At 44.4% G+C, this 23986-nt stretch overlaps 1 long non-coding RNA gene across 4 annotated transcripts in view; it reads right to left on the bottom strand.

The window, feature by feature from the left end:
• The window catches only part of LOC146202721 (uncharacterized), a 54042-nt gene that overhangs the window by 22211 nt on the left and 7845 nt on the right, over positions 1 to 23986 (bottom strand). Inside the window, exon 1 of one of the 4 annotated variants that reach the window (XR_014703736.1) lies at positions 8913 to 9138. The exons of the other annotated variants lie outside the window; for them this stretch is intronic. This is a non-coding gene — a long non-coding RNA (uncharacterized LOC146202721). Of the gene's footprint in view, positions 1 to 8912; positions 9139 to 23986 lie in introns of those variants that run through there. 4 annotated transcript variants of the gene reach the window in all.

Genomic DNA, 23986 nt, shown 5'->3' with positions numbered 1-23986 from the left:
AGCGTCGGTTGACACGAGTTGCACACAGGCTGCAGCTTCTTGGCAACACCGAGGCTAGCAGGCGAACCGGCCTGCACTCTACCATTCTTTTAGGAAGCTACCAGTGCTGCCGAAATTGACAGAACTGGTGCAGAAAGTGCACCTGAATCGAACCGTGCATCGGGCCTTTTGACTGAGCCATGCCAGCAGCCCGCCTCTCTCAAGAAAAAAAATTAAAAACCTCCACCTAGGACCTGCAAAAATATTCTTCCCCTTTCCCTCCAATCGGCACGGGTCTTGAAGGATAAGGGCACCTCGACGTTACCCTGATGTACAGGATAAGGACACCCAGAAGAGAGGTCAGAATCGGGAAGATGTACAGGAAGAGATCAGGCTGGCAATTAATATGAGCACCAATGCTGAGCTGCTTTTCTCAGACATCGAGTCTAAAATTTTGCAGGCATTGAGAGTGGACAAGCCCTTTGAAGAATCGACAGGAATGGCTCGCATCGGCACTGTACAAGCTAGAGTTATCATGGCATGAGAAGAAATAGTGCCTTAAAGTTGCAGTTTTAAGAAGCGACAGTTCTGAATTTCTAGAGAGTTTTTATATTAAGACATCTAGCTACCTTCTTCCACGGCTGCAGTGCTTATAGTGTAGTTGCACATCCTGTTATGCCTTCCTTCTGAATAAAAGCGGCTTTTCTAGCAAGACCTCCTGTTTGCTTAATTGGGTCTTTTTAAGGAAAAAACAGCACTTTAGACTGCATTGAGCTTAAAGCTTGTTTTTGCATAGCAATTGGGTTCCAGAAATAAAACAAGCCTTTAAGCATCTCGAGATTTTAAATTTTGCCACAAAACTTTTTTTCTGCTACAAAAGCTCAAATATTTGCTACAAAATGCCATTTTGCTTTCTATAAAACTTCAAATTTTTGCTACAATCTGCGATTTTTTTCTGCTACAAAAGCTGCTACAAGAAGCCACCACTGTGTAAAGCGCACTTTCTGGGAGTGCTTCTCTTTCGTCGCGGCTTGCTCATCTCGTGTGTGCGTGATTTTCATTCGTTGATTGCCTCCTATCAGCACTGTACAGCAAAAGTTTAAGAATGAGTCGTTTTCCCTGTCCTCTGCCCAACCCTAGTCTTGTTAAACCCACCTCGTGAGGGCGTTTTTAAAGTGTTTTTTGTGTACATTACCTTGAGGTACACAATTGCCTTGAGAATAGGTGGCATTTGATGGGCCACAAGTGTGTTGTGCCAACATCTCCCCCTCCACCCTCCAGTGCCCCTTTCGCCAGTGTTTGTTTCGCCTCCTCCTCAGCTGGCGATGACAACGAACTAGACGCGCTCGCGCAATCCCTTTGACATGTGCCTTAAGGGACATTCACACGGGAAGCCTTTCGGGAAGGGGGAGTGGGGGCAACGTCCGACATTCACACGGCGATGAAGCACGAGAGGGGTGTCACTGTTGCCAGATGACAGAGGCTCAGCGAGCGTCAAGGAGAGCGGTACCTGCGCTGCCTGCCTCGCTCCTTTGCCGCAGCCAGGTTCAATGTGCACTGTTGAAATTTTGAATTCTGCTAGTGTGGATGGGGCGGAGAAGGCACGAGGAAGCCGGAGACAGGTTTACGATCAAGTAGCGAGGATATTTTATATAAAATATCACATCAGTTCAATTTCAAAATAAGAGCATAGAAATAAGACAGGCAGCAGAGCCACGATGGGAATAGACTAGAATGCACATACTCATTCTTTTTTCCATTATTACTACAGCGCACGACAAAAACTCCCAGTATCTATTCTTCAAACGGCAACCGGGCTTGAGCATTTGGGGAGGCAGTATGAGATTTCTAGTTTGTACACAAAAAGCAATGTATTAGAACAAAATAATTACATACCGCATATGTCAGTAGTATTTTACGCATCATAGACACTGAACTTGGCAAGAAAAAAATGTTACATGAACAGTGTGAAACAAAAGACTCGAAAATGTTTAGAAAAACGTAACATCGAACGTGAGCCACCACAGCTAATTATTTTGCATGTTTTTCTATGGTCATGCTAAGTTTCGCAAGAATGTTCAGTTGCTTCCGAAAGTTGCAGCACAATGATTGCGTATAATTAGTGGTGCATCAGAGTGGTAAGACCAAAAGTTGTGGTCTTGCACTGGATAAGCAGGCATGTACCAAATTAAATGGAGCATTTTAAGCATACAGTCAATATTGCCAAAGAGCAGTTTTATACATGCGTAAAATTATCAGTGTATAAAGTCGCTGACCTGATGATAAATTATGAAGTACGCATCAGTGTGCACATGTGACGACATGTTAGCAATAATTTGGTTTGGTAATCGCATTGCAGACCCGAGGGCTGTACATAATAAGTAGTTAATGGAAAACGCTGTATATTAGAATTTTCATTGTTGTTGGAAGACTGCTTGAGGCGACGATGGATGCCAGCTGTTTTATTTTAATTTACTACGAACACTCTATACTAATTATTCGTCCCACAAACGGAGAGGGTGGTGTACGACCGTCCACTTAACTATGATCTTCCACGCATATTCGAGACTGCTTTATTGCACTCCACATCTCGACTGACATATCGATCGACATAGTGGGTACTCCTCAGCCAGTGAAAATGGAAAAGAATGTTTCTTGGTACGTCACAATAAGTTCTGTCACAGCAAAGGAGCACCCCACCACACCACAACCAGCTACTAAAACACGCTTCTCGCAGAGCGTAGCCCGCGAAGTTGCCAGAAGAGCGAAGAAAAGGCCGCGGACACCGTTCCTCTCGGGGAAGGTTTTATGCCAACCGACGAAAAGCCCCCCACCCCCGAGGGGCCCTTAGGATTCCGGTTCAGGTGCCCAAAAGCGGCTCGTTTTCACAACATCGCAGCCCAGAGGAGTGGGTTTCTCCACCATTTGTCCACCCTCCGGTCGAAAATATTTTCTTCCCCCGTGATTATGAGACTTCGCCCCTAGAACGCAACGCCGAAAAAAAATGTTTTTGAAAAGTGCAACTAATAACGCAGTTACAGCCCCCGCAATCACCCGATTCCGTCGTGTTTCTCTCCTCCTGTTCCCTCACAAAGATTTTTCACTCTCCTGCCCGATCGTCTAGCCTCTGCAAGCCAAAATCCCATTCCTCCTCCGTGTTTGGTGGGAGGTGGGGTGTGGCACTCTGCGTGCGCTAAAACAAAACGGACGTGGGAGCATGCGCCAATGCATTCATTATATTCAGTTCGGCCGTGGCGAGGGAAAAGCGCGCAGCAGCGAGCGGTGGACACAAATAGTGGTGTATGCCCATCCTTCACCCGTCAGTCAGCGAGACTGACCGATGGACGTCTCTAGTCTGGCGCCAGCCTTGCGGCTTGACGGGCCAGCATAGAGAATGGGGAAGCTAGTTTTCTGAAGGGGAGGCTGAGAGAGCTTTGATTTGCATTTTTGCTGCTTTGTGACGTGCATATCGCTGTAAAATTTTGCACAGACTATCTCCAGTACCTGATCGAAGCATTGGACTCCTTTGCTTAAAATGTCATACCCTGGACAGCGGCCCTTTAAAGCGTACAGTAAGGCTGGGCCTTGCCATAGGGAATGCGCAGATTCTTCGGTAAAGTGAAATGTATGTCACAAGCTGTGTGTGCTTGGTGTTGTTCTGAGAAAAAAAATACACAATAAACAGCTGTGTAAGTTCACAACTGACTGGCCTCGCTTAGTCATGAGTGCTAGGGTTGAGTGCTTAAGCAAACATGACTTAGTGCCCGCACATGCATGGGCATTCCAGAAGTACGACTGTACATTGCTATGTGATTACTTGACATGGTAGTTTGTCCCTACTAAAGAATCTTGCGCCACCATAATGAGCTTGTAGGTGTACGTAGTGTATGTTCAGCTTCTGATGGTCCTAAAGAAGAAGTTTGATGTGCGGCAGGTTTGTCACTAACTTGTGTGCTTTGGAACAGTGATCTGGTTTATGTTATGTACAGCTAGAAGCAATATGAGAGGGAACACTGGAGCACATGGCCCACATTTCACAAATGTGCCGTCACTGACAGGTGATAAGAACCAGTGGTAAAAAAGCATCCAAAGTAAGTTTGGTAGGCTCTTCTTTCCGAACATACCCTTGGTGCCAACCATTCTGGTCTTGTGTTGGTGGTAGAGCTTTGCGAAGCGCGGAGGCCACGTGCTCCCGTGTTCCCTTTCATACTGATTCTAGCTGTACGTTGGATTGTGGCTGGATTTGTGTAGGCAGTACTTTGTTGCGTTTATGCATTATGGTGAAGTGGTGGTGTGCAATTAATTTTACAGTGAAAGTTTACTCTTTAATGAGTCGAACACTAGCATGAAGGTCAAATATCCCATACATCTATACAGAAACTTCAGTTTTTTGGCTGCACTGAGTCTGGAGACAATTTGTGTCCTCACATTCGGAGGTGGTGGGCTGCTAGGCAAAGTGCTATTTTAGCCCCATTCTGTGGAGGGTGCAATCTATGATATATATGTGATCATACATGTCAAGCTGCCAACTCACTGGAAGAAAGACCTGGGTGATTTGCTCCTCTACACTTGATTTATGGCGTGTTGACAGTAATATGTACTTCAGTGAAATATATTTTTGGTATTTCATTGCACTGTCTGATTAGTTTTAAAGTGGAAGCGCCACAAATCTTGTGGAATAGGATATTGCCACAAAGGTCTATTTCATTCATTAGCACCTTTATGCTTGTATTACTTTGTTTCTGAATGGGATATACTATCAGATTTATCTGGAATGTTTGTGGGTATGTGAAAATGTCTGCTAGAGATTATGTACAATGATTGCAGTATATTTCAAAAGTTTGTTTGCTTTAAGTTTAGCACAGCCAAGAACAGCGGCCATTTTGTTCGGTGACCACAGTGTGTGCTTGTTGCTGTTATTGCAGAGTTTAATTTGTGGGTGCAAGTCAGTCCAATAAAGATTCCATTTCAGTACCATGCTGTTCTTGTTTGTCACCTATGGAACTGTCACCACCATGGGTCAAATTAGAGATTTCAATAGTCTGTAGGAACATCTTTAGTTGTACGGCCAAATTGCGTTAGTATTCGAACTTCTAGGGACCGGGAAAATGTTCGAATTATTGAATAACCCCTAAAATACAGTGAAAAACCTCCGCAAATTTATCTGAAGAAAAGCTGAGAAATAGTCTTCTATTTTTGACTTGAAAACTCTGTGCAAGCGATATTTCATAGTTCTGCTAAATACTGCATTGTGTGCATACTATTGGGAATATTAAGACGACTGTTCCAGAATGGCAAGAGCCTCTGCGGCCCCTCTTGCAGTGTGGCACGATACCTATGGAAGCTCCTCGCATACAGTTTCATGTACAGCGTGCGCATTCAACGATTTTGTTCTGTTTATGAGCCAGCTATACGGCCACACACTAATTGATGTGGTCTGTGAAAGTTATCAGCACATCCTTATCAGCACATCCAAGAATGGCACGTTCGTCATGAATGCACACTGCCTCAGCTGCGTAAGGAAGCAGTGCTGAAAACAGTTTACAATCATCTGCAACAGTTTAGTACTATCCCACTCATAAGCAAAGATGTGTACAGCACTGAGAAGTGACACTGCATGCATTTTGCAAGCCTCGTTGCACAGCATCATTGTTTTTCATGGAGGGTTCCGGAAATTTTAACTACCTGGGGTTCTTTAACGTGCACTAACTGCACAGTTCGTAGGCACCTTGCAGACCCTGCATAAATTGGAGGTTTATAGGGAAGGGAAAGCCAAAGTATCTTACAGTTTCGCTGGACAACTGAGCCACGCTATATGGGAAAGGAACAAGGTAGACTGCACGCAATTAGCCTGAATTCCTTCTCCGCTGAATGCACAATTTGCAGTGCAGACCTTTCATATAATGGGCTTGCCAAGGAAACCAAACTTGGGTAGACCGGAGGTAGCCCTGTCCAGTTCCAATTTCACGGTACAAAGGACCTTGGTTGTGAGAGCTTGGACAGTGGCTTTAGCCAATTGACTCCTGGGCTGAGGACCTGACCAACCCCACCTGACCCTTAGATCATTTTACTCAAATAAATGTTTTATACTACAGCAAAGGTCGGAGTTAAAGAGGTACTGTAGTAGAAGGCTACAGAATAGTAATGTTCACCACCTATACAGACGTTTACGTGTGCTGACGTCTCTTTGCTGCTTTCTCTATGCTAAACTGCCAAGCAAAAGCATGCCAAACAGTGCTCTCTCAAGTCTTAATTAGTTTACGTGCAATCGTATTGTGTGCATATAAGTGGAACATGAAACACATCTTCCAACATATCAAAACTTCTTTAATTTATCACATGTCAACTTGTACCGTAAATGCATTTCTTCGCATTTGTATCACTGTATAACACATGAGCCGCCAAGACAAGTGGAAAAGTGGTAGTCTGCGAAAAACATTTCGAAAGCAGCTGCATTGAACGCACATTCCAGGTAACCATGAATAGCGTCGTTAACGAGATTCCCCATGAGAGAGCTCGCCTGAAGCATGACGCGGTGCCTACAATATTTGATGTCTGCTCGAAGAACCTTGTGCTTCCGAGAGCAACAAAAAAGAGAAAAAAGATCATATGCGTGCATTGTGAGCACGATCAACAATGGTGCATCTGAAAACCAAGATACCCAATTTCCTAATCATACAGCAGATAGAGCATGTTCTGGACTGGAGGATCAACACACATCACCAGTATTCAAGCTCCAGACGCTGCTGCTTCAACCTGCGAAGATCGGCACCCATTCGAGGGGATCATCATTCCGGCGACACATGGATGAAAGTACCCGCGTTATCAGTTGATGCTCTGACCTTTCTATGAAGTGGAAGCAAATAACTTTTCCGAACTTTTCGTTGAAAAAATGGCAAGGTTTGGAATACCTTTTCCTGAGAGGGGCTCCATCGTAGCAACCGTATATGCACGGGAAAAAGAGAGATACAAACAAGTACTTAAAACTCGAAGGGAGGCAGAGCTGTTGATTGTTGAAACTGAGAAGGTGTAGGGATGAAGCCCGCTTCAGGGAGCTATAAGTCTTACAGAGAAATGTTTTGATCGAATATTTTAGGGGAAACCCCGAAGGTGGAGTAAATTTGTAATAAGGGAGTAATTACTCATTGGCATCCACCCAGGCACAGCCATACGGCTACAAAGAAAAGCTATACAGCTTCCTCAGAAACTTCGTAGTGAAAGAAAAATTCGTCCTGATCCAGGAATCGAACCCGGCACCACCGCCTTTCCGGGGCAGTCGCCCTACCTACTGAGCTAACCAGGACGGTCAGCAGAACAGACGGTAGGGCGAGAGCGAATTGATCGATAACTCGAAGTGGGAATGGTGTTGATCGAATATTTTAGGGGAAACCCCCAAGGTGGAGTAAATTTGTAATAAGGGAGTAATTACTCAAAATCACGGTTCAAATACAGCTGCCATAGAGGACTGCTTCTAGATGAGATCAAATTGTCGCAACACCTCAACGTGAAATCAGCTGCTGAGTTGCAGTACTGTATTTGGGAAATTGTGATTTGTTATATTGCACTGTCTCACAGACTCCAAAAATATTTCTGCTAAACTTATTCGTCCAGGTAATAAACTAGAAAATACCATTGTAATAATTCCTCATATGTACTTGTTAGATTTAAATTGTCTGCGATATTTTTTTTTTTTTCCTCAAGAGGCACTGAAGGCTTTGTCAACCTCTCCAGTCATACACCTGATGAGCAGAAAGGCATGCTAGCAGACCATGGAATGGTTCTCTTTCAGCCATCCACCGGTATGCTGCTCTCTGCCAATATATGAGATTTAACATTCAAACTATACTTAATCACTGCATAATACTTGCCTTTTTCAGGGAAGTGAATGCAGATACTTGGTGTATTTGCTTCAAAAGGCAAAAAGGCAATGTCAAGGGAGATACCTTAATTGTCCAAAATTGTTGTAGAGACTGTCGTTCTTGCCGAACAAGCTGGCTTATTTGCGGACACAATAACTTGTGATGGTTCCAGTTGGTACCGGAGCATGTGGCGACATTTTGGAATACACGGCAAGCTTTTTGTCTTTTAAGTGAATTGTATTTCCGAGAAGGAAACAAACATGAGCTTGTAATCATTTCTGAATGAACATATCAATCTAATTCTTCCGACTTTTTTTTTCATTAGGTAATTGCTGCAATGTAAGAAACAGTGCAAAGCACACTGTGGAATCCAGGAGGCAACTGTTTTTTGTGTCTGATTTTCTCCACTTGATCAAATGTGAGGAATGGATTTGTCTCAAAAGGTTTCCTTACTCCCTCTAGGCATGCACATTCTGCTATTGTTGAGGCTGCTTGGGATGTCGACCGTGAGAATGTCACACTTAAAGCAATGCATAAAATTACGAGTGCACACATGAAACCAAATTCCTTTGAAAAAATGAGTGGACCTCACGTTTCAGATTTTTGGTGATGACGTAGTCAAAGGGCCGTTTCTTTACAGGGAACAAAAAGTGGCTATATACAGCAATGTGCAGCCCACAGAGGATTTCATTAAGAAATTCAACAACCTAATTTGCATAACGACTTCCAGGACAATTAATGCGAATGCAGAATTTTTGGATCAGTTCCTCGAATTTCTAAATGAGTGGGAAGAACATGCAAAATTAGCGGGAGGAAGTTTCTTAGCTGACGTGGCTGCTGGATTAAGGGTTACGATAAAGAGCACTCTTGACTTGCTGTCATACTTGAGCTCTATTTTAGGGTTCAAATATCTAATGACATCTCGTCTCAGCCAAAATAAACTTGAAAATTTGTTTGGGATAATATGGCAATCTTCATGAAGTGATGATCATTCCACTGTGTCACAGTTTCTTGTGAGTGTCAACTTGTCATTCTATAATCTAGCACAATCACCGAAGGTAGGAAACTGTTTACCAGACATCATAAGTGCTTTGCTGAGCCCCGCTGACACTTCTGAGTCTATGCAGAAGCAGCACCTTTTAGATGCTGTATATGATATCTTGATAAAGGGCAAATCGATAATGATGAAGACACTGAGGCCAGTCTTGAAAATGATCACTCTGGGACCTTGAAAATAAAAGCAACAGTGCCTTAGTCTACTACGTCCCAGGGTATGTGGCAAGGAAAGCGATTGTCAAAAATGGCTGTCCTGTTTGTGCAGAGTATATGTGTGTCGCACAAAATGAATAAAGGGCAGATTTAAATTCCTAATTTACATTACATTTTGACAAAGGAGGCCTTGTATATCCTAGCCAAAGACTGTACAACAGAACTAAACTCCTAGAGGATGCTTTTACCGTGTTCAGCAGCACAAATCGGTTGCATGAGGAAAGTTTATTTGAATTTGTAAGCAGTCTGCCAAACTTGATGCTGCCCCCGATTGCTTGCAGTGAGCATGGAAAGAGAAATTTGGGGGACACCATTAAGTTTTATGTTTTGCTTAGATTCAGGTTCCTTGCAAAGGGCCTTAACAAAGACCTTGAAGTGCAGAGGCAGAACTTGATGCTCTTGAAGTTAAGGCACTGCCAGTAGGTTGATATCCTCCCTATTTTGTGTGTTAGAATTAAACTAGTTGTGGTCATTCTTGCCTTCCGTTCTGCAGTTTATGCACTGTGATGCCTTGTAACAAGGTTGATAGATTGTATATATATGTATGTATATATTACGTAGGCAAGTATTTATGTTATGTTACACTATAATAAATTTACCGTTTCACTTTTGGTTGCCAAATAAAACCTTTGAAACCCCTGCCTTTATATGGAAAAGAAAAAGGAACAATCTCCTCAAGGTAAAGAATCCAATGAACAGTGAAGGAGAAAACAAAGATAACTGTTTTTGTTATGTAGTACATATAAATAAAAAAAAAAGCCTGCATCATCTTGCACGCTGGTATCTTGTGCAGCCTATCCACCTAAGTAATTACTGCTGGACATAAAAAGTAATAAAATGCTTAAACCCGTGTAAATGCTGTGAATATAGCAAATGGGGGGGGGGGGGGGGGGGGGAGTATTCAGCGTGCGCATGCTAAAAAAAGCACACACACATCCGCGGCTGCATTTTCTGCTAGGATGGCGCACAGTGTGCTCGGCCGCACGCCGGTCTGGCAGATGCGCAGCCCTCTCCTCTCCGCACACCTGCTGTCAGCAGCGCCCCTGACGGCAGCTGCTGGCAGTCACTGCTCTCAGTGCTCCCTCAGTCGGCACACCATGGCAGAAGTAGAGTGGTGACGAAGGCTGGGACCAAAAGCGATTTAGCGGTACCTCAGCATAACCACAGGTCGGGGGGGCCAATCATTCAGATTAAGAAATCATACTACAAATTAAAAAGTATCAATCAACATACGAAGAATACATTTTGATAACTTTGCTTGTGAATGAGGTCAGGTATTTTATTAAGACATTCTTAATTTTTTTTTTTAATCTTGCAACACTGTTATCGCACCCCCTTGATGATGCATCGGTCTTGATGAAACTTTTCAGGTTTTGTTAGGTTCTTGCGAAGTAGGCAAACAGAGGTAACCAAGGCAACGGAGATAACGACGCTGATGAAGCATGAAGTGGTTTCTTATCGCTGTCTGCTGTGATGAGGGCCTTGGTGCGCCCTGGAAAGCGTATAAATTTAGTTCGCAAGTCTGAAAGTGCCCCTTTTGCGAAGATTTCAATGTCCATGCTGGTCGCTGCTCTGCTGCCGTTTGGCGAGATTTAATATCCCCCTACAGCCATGTTTTTTTGGCTTCGTCCTCTTCGATGTGCGGCCAGTGCGAAGTCTTTTTGCAGCATTGTGTTGCGCTTCTTGGTCTTCATTTGAAACGCTTAGTGCTTTATCACAAGATGAGCCTGCACAACTCGAGGAAGCGATGTTCTGTGGCACATTACGGCAACATGGACTCAACTGTCGGTGTCTTATTACAATGCTTCCCGGCTGAATTTCACCGGTGAGCAGATCTGGAGGTTGCACACGGACTCAATGTATGCTCTAATGCTCCTGTGATAAGCACGTTTGTTGATGATAAAGCTATCTGGACTGGTGCAGCCTTGAAATTGCCTTGAAAACTGCTGTATTCTTTCAGCCGAAGTTAAACGTGAAGAGTAATCCCAGTGCTCTATACTCCTACTTTCATGACAATTTTATTTCAACTGCAGCTGTCATAGCTTTGTTTTCTGTACGTGCATGCTTCTTACTGGTGATGTTTTGTGGCAGGTACATCAAGCCTTCTTCCTTGCTTTGGCTGTGATCATTCGGATGATAAGCCAGCTTAAGAAAAAGCTGGTGTGCAGTTTTGTCACAACACGTGGTCTCTCCACTTTTGCGCAAGGGTGTACATGATGAACTCCTGCTACTTCTAGTCACCGATACTTAAAAACAGCAGAGTTCCATTCGGGTCCTGGTGTCAGTAGCTGTCATTCCTATTTTAGCCTACAGCCTATTTCTCCTATTTTTTTCATATCAATTTTTTTATCTATATCTATTTCTCCTATAGAGAAATAGCCCATTTCTCTTTGCGCTACTGTTTGTGCTGTCTGTGCCATGCATTTTTATGGTTGTGGTTTATTGCTGTATTTGCTTGGTTGATGCAATAAACCATGAATATGAAAACCATAATTGTTCACTTGGTACACTCCGTTGCGAACTGGGCATGACTGCCCAGTTGCACCAGTATTTCTGGACCGCACCTTACTGTGCTGAGGGACAAAGTACATGTCCAAAGTACTTGCATGACTTGCAGCAGTATTTGCATTAAGAATTTGCATGCTTGGAAGTGTTGCTGCCTTTCTATGCCGCCACCTTTGCCAACCACTTTCATTGTGCTGGAGCAACTGCTTATAAATAAGGGCATAAACAACAGAAACTCGAGTTCTTTTAGAAGGCAAAGGTTGGCGCACGCTGAAAGGTACCAACCTTCGAAAATGCAGGCTCGTCAATGCAATGCGGCGTTTTTTTAAAAACTTGTTTATAGTAATTAGCGCCAAAGTGAACGTATGCATGACGTCATTTGACGTCATGGCCCCCCAATTTTCATTGGTCGCTGGAGCCCATGAGCCGCCATGTTTTGTACGTATGGGCGTCTATAGAGCCTTCGCTACCACAGTATATATACTTCAAGCACACTAGCCAATATATTCTAGGCACTTTAGTAGCCGTGGAGGCCCGTGCGCCCGGCCGCGCAGCAGATCTGTGCGTGGGTCGCCTTCACTGTTTGTTCTTTCTCTTCGCGGCATCTATGGCCATAAATGAATTGCTAGGTTGCAGTCATTGGGTTGCACACATTTTCATTTGCCTGATAAAATAATTTTCACATCCCCGAATAAGCTTTACGAAACGAAGTGATGACTTATTTGGTTTGCTGCCATCCAACGAGCAGTGAGCTGAATCATGACCAGACTTGCCGCGTCCATATTTTCAGCGAAGTATTCTTCCTGAAAGAGAACACACTACCTTCACCTGCGTTAGCAGCCTTTTTCAACTTGTAAAAAAAATTATTAAAAGAAACTGGGCAATTCATAGACGCACATCTACTGGGACCGCCGTGCGCGCCCAGTGGGCCGCGCTCGTGGATGCTGTTGATAATTGCATAATTTTTATTGAAGCGGTCCTGTGGTCTAATTTCCCTGTCTACGCTAGCTTACATGAGCACCAGTACAATGCAGAGTAATCAATGGGAATTTAATTGTGCATTCACTATATATCTTCCGCTATAGTTTTACGAATTTGCCTTGGCAATGTTTTTTTGCTTTCTTTCAAAATGTTTTCCTCCCTCACAGCTCGTTCATTTTTTCCTCCACACCCTTTCCTTCCAAGCTTATGCCGCTGCTTTCTTTCTCCTCCTGGGCAGTTTCCTTTGTCCTTCCCCCAGCCTGACTTTTTTTTCTCGTCATCCTTTGTTTCCCCCTCCTCTACTAAATTAAGTCTGCACTTTTAACTGCATCCTTGCCTGCCCTGTCAGTTTTCTTAGCCCAGATGGTTGTCCGCTGTGGACCTCCCAGCCATATTTCGGATCCCAACATGCTAGCGCGCCTGTCCTTGTGTCATTGTCGGACCATATGCATGAGGAGCTTGCGGCACTTTTTTTAGCAACCTATAGGCGACACCAGCACGCCACAAAGTTCGCCATGACTTCTCCACCACAGAGGAAACTCATGTGAGCGACTTGCAGACACGCATGTCTATCAAGTACCGAGAAGCGGCATCTGATGTCGAAGTACCATGCCCGCTCTGCCCTCCCTGTAGATGTAATTCGTAAAGCCCCCCCTCTGCCATTTCATGCACTTTATTCATTTATTTGTGTTATAATGATATTTTGATGTCTACTGAGTTGCTGAACCTCGAATGACGAGCTGTTTCTCATGCCATACTGCTCAATCGAGATATACTAACATTATTGTTTTTACTTATTTGTGGATGCTCTGAAGAGATCTTATATTCATTACACGCTCAGTAAACCACCGTACGTCCAGTGGACATTCAATGTATATCCATTCTCGGATATACGGATGTCCGTGAGAGATCCGCCGACCTCTGATGGATCTACCATGGGTGTCCGACAAATTTCCAAATGAACCTGTTTAGATCTCCCAGAGACATCAGTGTCGGATATCCCAGCAGACATATAGAGGATATATGCATATAAAACTTTCTGTGCATTCATAAGCAGGCCTCAATGATTACAGCCAATATCTGGTAATATACTATGAGCTCACTATAAGCCCACAAATTGCAATAATTTAGCATACATGTGATTATGCATATCTAAAAAAACCGAGGCATGATGACTGCAGCCTAATAATAAACCAGGCTGGGGCCATAGGCTTGTATAAAAGCCTGTGGGATGCTCAAATTCGGACATACCCAACTATGTCAGATGCATACCGTGATGAAACTAGTGACTACAAAGGCGATTCAAATAATTTGATTCGTGGCATATTAAGTCTTCCTTTCAGTCTTAAAGATTGTACAAGCTCCAGCACAAGCTCCATCCAGCGGGCTGGTTACTGTGTGGAGGCAATATTCTCACTGTTGAGCTTTTAGTCTGACATGGGATGTTTCTCTATAATGCCAAAATTCTATAATAACAATATAATAAAATGCTATAATAATAAATCAAAGTCTGATTCAGATTTTGAAAAGCTGAATCTTAAAAAAAAAGCAGGCCACAAATTTGGGCTTGCCTTAAATTATAGCCTGTCATCACAGGGCTTACAAGGCAAGAGCATAGATTGTGCTGTGTGTGTACCTCCTCTCTCTTATAAAGCAGTGCCTGCCAGACAGTATGAAATAAGGGAAACTCTTCTAAAGGTACAAGAAAAAACAACTAGCACATGATTGGCGGTAACGGGTTGTAAGGCTGAATGGTTTCAAAATGGCAGTTTTACTCTGTAGCCCGTATCAAGCAAAATGTTGCGCTCAGAAACTGATGCTCCCTTTTAGAAGCTGTCTGCAGCCCTGTGAAAGGCAACGGTGACCTGAGCCATTTAGATCCTATGCATTATAATAGAAAATTGCGCTCCTACATGCCTTTCGCCCCCCCCCCCCCCCCCCCCTCCTCCCCAATTGGTGGGGTCAACAGTAGGAGCACACATATCTGTTATAGTGCACAGAGGTGAGAGGTGTCAGGATTGGGCCAGGTCGCCCTGCTTCGAGAGGAAGTATAGAATTAGTGGAACATAAAGGAACATTTCACACTGCACTCTTCCCACTGTTCATGTATCCAGATGTGACAGGTAGGTGTGCAAAGATTGCAACGTCCCATGGATCACACATTCATTTCATTAATGGCTGCCAGAAAAATTAGTACAAAGTTATAGACATGAAGAAAGCCAACCGTCAATAAAACCAAAAAAACAATAAGTATTCATACTTTCTAATTTGCAGTGTTGATCAATGGGGAAAGAATATTAATTATTTTATGGCTGAAACTTGACTGATTAAAAAGCAAAAAAAAAAATGGTCACATGCTGCCAGTAGGATCCGAACCTACAACTCAAAGTTTAGCATATGTAGCTGAAAAAGCACGCATATACATTTTCCGCAATTCATAACCCATAAGCAACAGAAGATTATTCCTTGAAGTGCAATATAGCTTTGGTTTATGGGGTTTAACATCCCAAGGTGACTCGGGCTATGAGAGACGCCATAGTGGAAGTCTCCAAAAGTTTCGACCTCCTGGGGTCCTTTAACATGCACCGACATTGTGCAACACACAGGCACCTTGCTTTTTTTCTCCATAGAAAAGCAACCACTATAGTCGAAATTTGATCTCACATACTTAAGTACAGCAGTCGAGCGCCCTAACCACTGCACCGCTGCGGCAAAACAAATAGAATATATTTGTTCTCCAAACACACTGTGAACACATACCTTAGAGTAAAAATTTTTGCATTATGCAACGCAGATGCTATAGGTATGAGCACTCTCAGAGCCTAATAAAACTGACAAATTCAGCCCATTTCTTGCCAGACAGTTGCAAGTTATCTGTGACTCAGTACCTAGGCAGTAGGTACGAGTACACTGCACTAAGCTGGACATTCATCTAACTGCCTACTGCAGAAAGTAAAAACAAAGTGTTGATTATACGAGAGAAAGAAGCCTGCATTATAGTTCAAACTTAACTTTACTCTGCTGCATGCTAGCACAGGTCAGTCACCTCCACAACACATGGTAAAGGAATGAAGTGAGAGAAAGCAACTTATATAACACACCTATGCAGCATACTAGCAGATGTCATTATGCCACAAAACATGGCCTTTGTCAGAATTACTCAGTATGAAAGGTTCATTGATGAATAACAGATTATGTGGCTCATTGGTGCACAATACACAGAAGACAAGCTGTCAGGCTGTTTGGTTTTCCATCAGTTTCAGCAGCAGATAACAGGACGAGGACAGAGAATGGAGAAACACACAGGACAAAAAGCACTGAACCAGACTTAAAAAGAAAAGGTATTAAAATGAGGCCATGCAAAGGGTGTCAATGAAATCAAGGATAGAATCAGATATAACCACAGATGAATGCAATCTGTTCTTGAGAAAAACAGGCTGTGCTGGCCCATTCATCCTTGAGCTTCACGATCATGATTGCAGTTAAACAATTCGAGCGAACGCATGGGAGGAATGGGCTTCCCTGTACGGCAGGTATTTCTTCCTCCTTTTTTCTGTCTTCGCTCATACAGAGTGTGATGGTGACCACCGCTGTGTCCAAGGCTCAGCGACACATTGCAGTGCGGAGATGAGAACTTCCCTTCTAGACTGCACACATTTATTTACAACTTAGATTAACGTCGTCAGATGCGACATCAAAACATCAAAAGGGCTAAACGCAAATGGGTGAACGATCGGAGGTCAGAGGCTAGCAGAATCTTGCCTTGGCCTTCTGCTACACTTTAGGCCGGAGTCCCTTGCGACCTCCGTCAGCCTCGGACAACCCGCCAGCCCTCGACTCTCCTTCGAGCCAAATTGTCTAAACCCGCTCGCTTCTTTCACGTTTCCAAAAACCAGTCTGGTAAGTAAACCAATCATCGACAGGCAACTATGTGGCCAATAGCATGCAATGGTTTAAAATGGGCTGGCCAATCGCTGTGCCACATATGCCCCTCTCCTACAAAACAAGCACAAGCCATGCATAAAGCAGCGAGTGGTTGGGCACGCAAACACACACATCTGCGATTTGAACTCTCTCCCGAAATCTTGAGGCGCCAAGCAGTTGCAAAGACAAACAGCGTCGACAGTTGCACTTCCAAAACACACAACTATAAGCACATACACGCAAACCTCTGGCCCAAACATTTCGATCGCTGCCCTTGGTCGGTTGTGCGCGGGCGGAGGTTTCAAAGGGATGTATGTCCAGGCGTCTTCCCGAGAAGACACCGGCAGCGGCTCCCTCTGCCGCGCATTTTCCCCAGTCCGTGTCTCGCCGCGTTTCGAGGATTTATGATCGTGCACGGCCTTTCTCCTCAAACCAAGAGACAGAGCAGTTAGCACCGAACCCACAACCACTGCACTTAAGCTGTGCTTTCTAACTGCTCTGTTTTGCCTCCTTCATGGCACGGTCGAAGCGCGACCTTTCAGAGAATCGAAACGAATCGTATGGTGGCGTCGCCCGTTCCTATGTATTCGAGTACCACTTCCATAAATAAGCCCACGTCAAGCTGCCCCTTGACCTTGGCTGCTCCCTCGGAATCTCCCCCATGACAGTGGACCCGTGGTGAACACTTCGTTTCTGGGAGAAGCGAGCAAACTTAACTCCTCCCCATTGAGAATGTTGTGCGTACACTTGCTGTATGCTCAACATAAAACTCCTGCAATGGGGGGAAGGGGGCATCGTAGTGTCTCGCACACCAAACAAACAAAAACCCCAGCATGCAAAACAGCAATGCATTTCGTACAGAAACGTGTGTGCCCTGAACGAAAATACTCCGGGTGTGCGTTTGCAAACAGTAAATAATCCATACGCCATACAAGGCTACAGAGCTTGGCATACACAATGCCACACAAAGCAATAAACACAGCATGATAAATCACAAACAGCAAATATTCACACAAGACCCCGCACAGGAATGACGGTCCACTCCCTGTTCAGTCTCTTGATCCATAGTCACCGTTCCCCCACTCTCGTTTACTGCCTCAGCGTGCGGTCGAGTCACAGGGTATCTTTACGCCTGTCACAACTGGCAGTGGCAGAGTGGGAAAAGATTGAACATTGCTCAGCGCTTATCACCGGGATCAAACGGCTGGACTGCTCTCATGGCACAGACGAGCCGCAGCGTGCAAGATAATCGCACGTGTCCTGCTTCTTGGCTGTGCTGCTGTCCTGCATCGCACAAAACGCTAGATGCCTTCGTGCACAGCACACACGCTTCCTCGGAAGCCCGAACAAGAATGCACTCAAAAGGTGCCTCTGAGACTATCGTGCCTGTCTCAAAAGGCTCATTCTCAGAAGGCTCCGCCCTAGCAATCCGTCCTTTACGCAGGTGCGCACCGAGGTCCCAACGTTGGCCGTTGCCCATCGCTACTTATGGCGATATTACTTTGCTGTTTTCAATGCGAGGGACGCAATTTCCGCCGTCATCGCTCAGAACATGCCTCAGACTCCGCTCATCTACATCTTCACATGAACCCGTGTTTTCTGGGTCGGGATCACCTCGTCTATCCAGCTGTGCAGCTGACTCTTTGGGTGTCGCGATCACTGTCTTTACTGTGTTGGTCTCAACACATTCTGCCTGACACACAGTCACTTTGGTTGGGAACACAAGTTCAGCGCTCGTGCCAGCCAAGCAATTTGAGTCTTTGTTTTGATTGGCGTCATTAGATCGTGAGCACTTTCTGCTGTTTCACAAGATCGACCTGCGCATTTCAATCAATGACAGTCAACACCTATGGTTGGTTCCACAACTCGAGTCTCCTCAGCGCACACTACGACTTCTCTCTCCGCATCAGTGCAAGCTACAACAGCACTCTCCGCAGGAAACCAGGATTCCTCTTTTATGTTCTCTGCAAGAACGAACTCAATGCCGCCGCTTCTGCTCACCTCACTGACTACTTCGATCATCGTTTCATCAGAGCCATCTGCGTCAGTGTACACCTGAATCTGCACCAGTTGCGGTAGTTTACGCACTGCACTCTGTAAGCACTCCTCCTCAAACCTTTTAATTTCTTCTCTTAGCTCTTCCTTGGCTATGACTATGCGCCGTAGGAGATCACGGATATGCGCTTCGCTTCTCTCCTTTTCCCCTTTTTCCTTAGCTCGCTCAGCCTTTAACATCGGTACATACCAAGCGTCGTATGCAGTCATAATCACTATAACAACAAAATGCAGCCATTATGCTTTGCTTTACATTAACCCTGCGATTCATGCGCACCACGCTGGGAAAAGTAACTCACCCAGTTGTCGGCGCTGTTATGAAGCCTTGGCTCCTGAGGCCTCTCGCTGGGATGCCGCCTCACTGTCGCTGGTTCTCTGTGGTCGGTAGTGTCGATCCACGGGGCGCCTCAACTTGAGTTTTCTTCCTGGTAAGCCTTGGCTCACCAAGGTAGAGTGCCACTTTCAGTGTACATCAGTCATGGGCGTCGATCTCTCACCACTCCGAAGGAAGTCGCTGGGCCGATCCTGTCTCGACTGCGCCAGTTAAACAACTCGAACGAACGTGTGGGAGGAATGGGCTTCCCTGTAAGGCAGGTATTCTTCCTCCTTTCTTCTGTCTTTGATCGTACAGAGTATAACGGTGACCACCGCTGTGTCCGTGGCTCAGCGACACATTGCGGTATGAAGATGAGAACTTCCCTTCTAGACTGTAAACATTTATTTACAACTTATTTACATTAAAACATCAAAAGGGCTAAACACAAATGGGTGAACGATCGGAGGTCAGAGGCTAGCAGAATCAGGCCTTGGCCTTCTACTACACTTCAGGCCGGAGTCTCTTGAGACCTCCGTCAGCCTAGCCTCCTTCCTCGGACAGCCCATTTGCCCTCGACTAGACTGCAAATGGTTGCACGATCAGCGGTCAGAGGCTAGCAGAATCAGGCCTTTGCCTTCTGCTACACTTTAGGCCTGATTTCCTTGAGATCTCCATCAGCCTAGCCTCCCTCCTTGGACAACTAGTCAGCCCTCGACTCTCGTCCGAACCCAACTTTACTCCGAGCCTGCCTAAGCCTGCTCGCTCCTTTCACGTTTCCAAAAACCAGCCTGGTCCATAAGCCAATCATCGACAGGCAACTATGTGGCCAATAGCTTGCAAAGCTTTAAAATGGGCTGACCAATCGCTGTGCCACATATGCCCCTCTCCTAAGCACGTTACAGCATAACAAACACAAATCATGCATAAAGCAGCGAGTGGTTGGGCACGCAAACACACACATCCGCGATTTGCACTCTCTCCCGAAATCGTCCCTCAGTTCATGCAAGAGGCACCAAGCAGTCGCAAAGACAAACAGCGCAGACAGTTGCACTTCCAAAACACACAACTATAAACACATACACGCAAACCTCCGGCCCAAACATTCCGATCGCTGCCCTTGGTCAGTTGCGCGCGGGCAGCAGTTTCAAAGTTACGTATGTTCAGGCGTCTTCCCGAGAAAACACCGACAGCAGCTCCCTCTGCCGCGCATTCTCCCCAGCTTGTGTCTCGCCGCATTTCGAGGATTTATGACCATGCGTTCCCTTTCCCCTCAAACCGAGAGATAGAGCAGTTAGCACTGAACCCACAACCCCTCCGCTTACGCTGTGCTTTCTAACTGCTCTGTTTTGCCTCTTTCGTGGCACGGTCGAAGCGCGACCTTTGCGAGAATTGAAACAGACTGTATGGCGGCGTTGCCTGTTCCTATGTGTTCGAATACCACTTCTGAAGAGCAGCCGCCTGCACGACCGCCATAAATAAGCCCACGTCTAGCTGCCCCTTGACCTTGGCCACTCCCTCGTATCTCCCCCATGACAGTGGACCCGCGATGAACAGTTCGCTTCTGGAAGAAGTCCGCAAACTGAACTGCTGCTGCCACTATTTTGCAGTTCAGCTTATTATGAGATTTGTTCAGAATAGTGTTAGTTCAAAAACTGGGGAACATTTTCCATTACTGTCACATTTGTGAAACTTTAAACACTGATGGAACTTTAATATCATTGCTACATTCTATAAATTAGTCTTTTATTAATAGATCTGCCAGTTTTGCCAATGTATGCCTTGTCAGAAGATAGTGGAATGGAGTATATGACGACTTCTGTGCATGCTATAACTGGATTCTTATATTATCTAATACCAGTGTTTCTTCTTGTCGTGTCTATCAATAAGAGACTAATGAAGCACAGAAATGATATTAAATGTTCACTGTCGAGAAATATGCAGTGAACAGTTGCAAATGTGACAGCAATGCAAAATTTTCAGCCGTCTTTGAACAAACCACCCTTCTGAAAAAGTGCCCAAAACAAGCTCACACGTTAAATAATGTAAGCCACCATGATCGGAATCCTCAAGGATGAATGCGTGAGCACAGCCTCCATTTTCCTTTCATGCAAGATGGTTCTTTTCATCTCTGGCTTTACCTGATTTGATCCTTGCACCTTTTACATGCCCTCACTTTATATTATATTTTTGTTTTATTAGTCTGGTTCAGAGCTCCTTTGTCCTGTATATTCCTCTGTGCTCTGTACTCGTCCTGCTACGCTCTGCTGGAAGTGATTATACACAAGAAAAGCAGCGCAACGGTGACAGCACAAAGAGAGAAATAACACAAGTGCATACTACCAACTGTTGTTATGAAAACAGGGAGCCAAACATGTTACTTCCCACCCAAGCTCATGACACACTGCAATGTAGTAAAATTTTTAGATCACCTATGTGTACAGCTAATCAACAATAAAATTTTTACCTTTCTGAAAAAAAAAAAAAAAAAAGATAGCAAATTCTTAGCCAAAGCAGTGTCCACCCAAAGAAACAAAGCCAAACAAACACAGCAAAAGCACAATCGCACATTGCGACCAGAAGCAGCCACAAATCACACATACCTAAACGCAAAGTAAAACAGTTGCCACACAACCCTCACAACATGACACTAAAATGCTCCAAGATATTTTATTTCTGTGCATAGCTAGTGAAGTGTCGCTGATACATCTGCTTTTTTTTTTATCTAAAAGTTGTGCTAAAATTTAATGCGCTATTTCATAAATGTTGGGCGGGCACTGCTTTTGGTTTATTTAGTATATGTTCAATTCTTGGAAAGGAAAAAAATCCTTATCACCCTTATGCACGGGTGATAGAAGGGTTTTGCGAGATAGCGACGTGTCATCTGCTTAAGCATGAAGGAAGAGGTATGGCTCCTTGTTTTTATAATAATAGCTGATAGTATGTGCTTGCGAGTTCTCTCTCTCTTTGTACAACAGTTCTTGCACCATTGTTCCTGTGTTCATTGACAAATCGTGCAGCAGGGCACAGACAGCATATCTGAAAAACCAGAGCTCCAAAAAAGTAAGGAAGAGTGGTCTGCTCACAATCCAGGGACCTGTACCTACAATGGTGCCGTAAGGCCCTCCTATATGGCTCAGCATTGAGCCCTGTAGGCTGTAACATGTTTGTCAAGGCTGCACCAACGCATGGCATCTTCTCAATATGTTCTACGCCAAAAGATAAAGATTTAAGTGGAGAATATGAGTGAAGGCAGAAAATCTAACAGAACCTTTAGACTTTCTGGTAAAATTCTACTGTACAGTGCAATATACTGCGCAGTACAGGTTTAGTCACTCTGCAACCCAAAGGAAACAAGTCAATATCATGCGAAAGTAGTATTTTCATTGCACTTTCAGCCTACCTGTTCACGCCATGACGTAGCTATAGCAATATTTTGGCATCAATCCGCTACACGGGCACGACACATCCATACAAAAAAAACAAAAAATCAATTAAATAGATAGCACAGTCACGCACCACTGCAAAGCCCTGATCGTATTGATATCATGCTTTAGGCGCCTTCCGCTTAATTACAACTATGAACCTACATATCATTTACGATTCACACCTAACATCAAATCTTTCTTTAACTACGAAATTTTTATGAGCTTTCCCTTGTCGCCGTGCAGCTGTGCACGGGTACGGGTGGACGTAATAATTGTTCAGTCATTCCAAAACTCCACATTGCCTTGAGGGTTTCCTCTAAAACGCTACCAAACGCTCATAGTAAGAAACACAAATAGAGGTGAGAGTGTTGCCAATTTAGCTAGTTTTGGACTCGACTAGCCACCAAAAAGCTTAGTTTAGCTACGAGTAGCTGTTTTAGCTCCTTTCTTCAAAATATATCTACTAATTAGCTATTGTGACGAAATCTAGATTAAATCTGGCTACATTTTGGAAAAATCACTCTTCTGGTGTGAAAAAAAAACAGTTCCCACAGACGCAACGCATGATGGAACTCATGGAACTGACGTCAGGAACATAGCACCATCAAGATGTTTTTAAACAAGATGCAAACCAGACAAAGAATGGGTATGCCCAGCGCCACTCAGGCGGTGTCAGAGCTTTTGGATCATACCAGTTGTGAAACACCGCTTCAAAAAGTGACCGAATTTTGTGTGCATTTTTTGGGTGTCTATGAATTGTTGCGCCATCTAGTGCTCAATACAAGATTTTTGCTATTGCTGCCACTGCCCTTTAAAAATCAAGTTTTTCTCTCCTATTTTCCATCTTGATTAACTATTTGGCTGTTATCTTAATCATTTTTACCGCTGCAAGTCTTTTTACTAATTTTATTTTCCATAATGATTGTGAATTTATCAACAATCGGAAAGTTTGGAATTTACACGCAGTTTCCTTTAATGGCCGCGGGTGCCACCACCATTCGTAAACATCCGAAATTTGACCTATCAAAACCGCCATTTTTTGATGCATGGGCTCTATGGATAGTTTCACAACTGGTAGTATTGAGGAGCTCTGGGCGGTATTGGTATGCCTCGCCGCCCTTGCCTCAGTGGGGCAAAAAAAATAGCTCGCAAAGTAAAGAGAGGCGATGTGGTGGCGCAGCTTCTGACTGGTGTCGCCTATCGCGCAGTGCGGGGGCTCCGATGAGCACTGAATTCGTGTTCGAGGTACACTATTGTGCATGTGTGTATGCATATGTCGGCATTCCGCATAAGGCGTCTGGCATCGACTGTCTGGTTCGGCTCTCTCTGTGGATCACGCACAGTCAGCGCCGAGTGAATGAATTAGGCCGAGAGGCACAGTCATTAAACCTTTCATAACTATCCGTTCATAGGCCTCTGTATACGTGCAAAAAGTATAATAAAAGTCCATTCTTTACATGTTTACAGAGAAGTGATGCATTCGCAGCTCGTCTTTTCTTAGCGCACAAGCCTTGACCCTTTGCGGAAACTATGCCTGCCTAAATTATCGGAATCAAAACCTGAGCGCATTTATCATTCGTTAGCACTTGTTATATGCATAGTTGCCTGCCGGAAACCATGTCTTGATGGCTGTGTTTAATGTTTACGATAATGCAGCTGCCAATATATATGTT

Source organism: Amblyomma maculatum, chromosome 1 (genome assembly GCF_055883805.1).
Source record: "Amblyomma maculatum isolate TAMU_Amacu chromosome 1, ASM5588380v1, whole genome shotgun sequence".
NCBI lineage: Eukaryota > Metazoa > Arthropoda > Arachnida > Ixodida > Ixodidae > Amblyomma > Amblyomma maculatum.
This window is presented reverse-complemented; position numbering and strand designations above follow the sequence as displayed.